Raw genomic sequence first — 3,200 nt, 5'->3', positions numbered from 1 at the left:
AGAGAGAGAGAGAGAGAGAGAAAAGCAGGAAATTGACAGGGCAGCTGATTTTGAGGGAGGCAGCTTGATCGAGATCAGTAGTGGTCTACAGGGCTAAAAAGAGTGTGGGATGTTTTGTTTTCTTCTAACAGGCATTTGTTGACAGGTCTAGGCAACAAGGCATAGCCTAAACTAAATTATTTCATGATATTTATTACATTTGTAAAATTCTGACCAACTTATCATTCTGCATTTATTTGCTGTATTAAATTAAACAAGTATATAGATGGTGCCTAATTGTAGACTAGGCTATACATGAGCATACATACATACATGCATATATACAGTACAGACAAACATACATAAATAAATAGTCTTATTTTGATCTGCAACTTATCTAACAGAGAGAGCAATTAGGTATAGTATTTCTTACCAATCATTTACATGGTCAGACAGATAGTGGTAAGTCTTAGTTTAAAAAAAAACTCAACAGCAGCAGCACAACTCTCTGGGCTAAGTAAATCCCCCCTTGCAGCTTTGATGTATCTAAAAACTAACATTAGAGTTTGTAAGTAAGATTTTGCAAGGGAAAGTTTTGCATAGCCTCGGGGCTAAGCCCCCCCCTGTCTTTCAATCCTAGTGACGTCCCTGAGGACAGGTGATTAAATGTCATTGCATCATAATGCCCAGGGCCTCAGCCTCGGATGGTTTTGGATTGGCATCATTTGCAGGTTGCTTTTTGGAGAGTCCCACAAGATTATTTTTCTTGGAAGAAGGGGGCCTTTGTTTTTGTCAGCATCAATGAAAAGTAAGATGTGTGTCATGATAGTTAAAGCAACACTAGGGAACTTTTCCCACTTTGGTCCACCTACAGGTTAAAAGTGGAATTGTCACATTATGTCTCATTGGAACTACAGATCCGCTATACCCGATCTGTCAAACTTGCATAGTGCGGTTCTATTTCGTATAGGCTTCGCCCTCTAAGGGCTACGCTATTGGGTTTATCCCTTCGCGCATGCGCAGTCGTGAAGATTTTCTTTCCCGCCCTAGCGCCCAGCACGGGCCTCAACTACGTCCGCATTTACTGCATATATACAGAGCGGACCCGTTGTTCCACTCCCAAAACATCAGCTTTTTCTTCAACTAATGTTCTAGAAGCAGGTGGCCCGGACCTTAGAGGGCTACGCCTATACTAGAATACTATAGTAATAATAATATGCTTCCTGCTTCTTACAGTGCAGACGCTTTGCTGCTTGCTCCTGCTTGTTGCATATTTTGCTGATATTTTGTGATAACGTGCTTTTCCTCTGAGAAACTATGAGCAGCGGCTCTTGGACACTTCAAAAACACTGGACTATACATTTTTTTGTAGACATAGTGGCTATTGCCATATTTTAAAATTCTGCGTGAGCGTGGCCTACCAATAGCTCAAGCCTGTCCTACAGTGATTGTAGCTAAAGCTAATAGCAGCAAGATGCCTCCTTTCTCCGTAGAAGACTACTCAAACTCCTTCAGAAGATTGCACTCTGGAAACCAAGGTTCACTTCTAGAAGTGAACGTGGAAGTTAACGGATCTGGGAAATGACACCACTTTACCATGGACCCCTACAATGGACAGAAGTAGCACACACGGCTAATTGCACCAACAAGACTACAAAGAAACAGGAGGGTGGAACTGGTAATAAATCAACAAGTGGCGGTCCTCCCTGGAACTCGTCTGGTGCGAAGCCGCTAGAGAGAATCATTTTCCGGGAATGGGAGGACGACTAACGGGCCGGCACAGCGCCCTGAGGTTTGTGATTTGACCGGCGTGGCGCATATCATCTGGGCAGAGCGCCTCTTCAACCCTGTACCTAGTAGGACACAGCCGTGGACAGCTGCAAAAGGGAAAATAAGCAACAAAATGCCCCCCCAACAACCTTGTGTGCAATGGATAACAGATTTGCTCCTCTGCGCAAGACGCTGGACAGTCATCTGATGACCGGGACTGGTCTCTCCACCACACAGCAGGGTAAGGACTGAGAGCAATTCAAAAAGTAAAAAGTAACAACTGGGCCTCAACCCGATTGTGGGTGACTCTGCTGTAAAAGATTAAAAAACAGTAAAAAACCCAAAAATACTATGTTTTCCCAAAGACATGGTGTCTGACTTGACCCAAAAAATCCCAGATATGGCAGCACACCCAACTGTGAAGAACATTATTCTGCATATAGGGTCAAATGATGTTGTAAGCAACAGTCTGAATTGCTGAAACTGGACTTTAGGGAACTGCTGACACAGTCCCCCCCCTAAGCGCAAATGTGTTTATCAGTGGTCCTATACCGTCAGTCAGAAGAGGAGATGAGAGATTCAGCCGACTGTTGGGGCTAAACAAATGGCTTTCAACTGAATGTACCGTCCACTCTCTGAAGTTCATTGACAAAATTAAACATTTTCTGGGAGCGCAGACATCTTTTAAAGCAGATAGACTTTCCCTTAACAAGCCAGGAGTAAAGCTGTTCACCTCTAATGCTTACTTTCTGCGCTACACATCTGCTCCCTCTGCCAAGGTACAAAACAAAAGGAAAGCACAACAAAGTGCGGCAGTGATCCAGCACAGCCCCGCCTGTGCAAAGATTTGACCATGGGAGACCAGAGGAGAGCGACACGAAACCTCCACCCCTCTTCACCCGTCAGCACCCCTCAAACACTTCCCAACCCCGAACCTTCTGGGATTCATGCTGTCTCTATGATGTTCCACACACCCTTTCCCTATTTTCCCCATCAATTAGCACCCCTTCCTACCCCCATGGCTCAACCCCGGGCAAAAGTAAAACGCAAGCACCACTACCAGGATGTCAGAAAAATCCTTCCCCCAGAATGATAAGGACGCTTGTGTGCAAAATCTGGCAAGCACTATCTGATATGTGCGGGCCTGGCTGCAGGCTAGTGATACTAATGACTCTTTCAAGACAAGCCCGGGCCCTGTGGATTCAACTTCCTCAATTTCTGTTGTGATAGGTAATAGGAAAAGAATGGTGAATAAGCACTTAACTGCAAACTTAGACAATTTAGCATCCATTCCTTGTCAGCTACAGCCTGTCCCAAAAATGAAAACACACTAACACTAGCCTTACTAAAAGTCAGGTCTTGGCAGGAAAATCATTCTAATCAATGATTTTATTACTAAGCACATCTAGATTTTATGTTTTTAACTGAAACCTGGTTAGACCATAATAACA

At 44.0% G+C, this 3,200-nt stretch overlaps 1 long non-coding RNA gene across 1 annotated transcript in view; it reads left to right on the top strand.

The window, feature by feature from the left end:
• Positions 1–165, top strand: part of LOC116672997 (uncharacterized) — a 13,725-nt gene extending 13,560 nt beyond the window's left edge. Inside the window, exon 3 of the long non-coding RNA XR_004327707.1 lies at positions 82–165. This is a non-coding gene — a long non-coding RNA (uncharacterized LOC116672997). The remainder of the gene's footprint in view (positions 1–81) is intronic.
• Positions 166–3,200: the final 3,035 nt, after the last annotated feature.

This window comes from Etheostoma spectabile, chromosome 23 (genome assembly GCF_008692095.1).
Source record: "Etheostoma spectabile isolate EspeVRDwgs_2016 chromosome 23, UIUC_Espe_1.0, whole genome shotgun sequence".
Lineage (NCBI taxonomy): Eukaryota > Metazoa > Chordata > Actinopteri > Perciformes > Percidae > Etheostoma > Etheostoma spectabile.
This window is presented reverse-complemented; position numbering and strand designations above follow the sequence as displayed.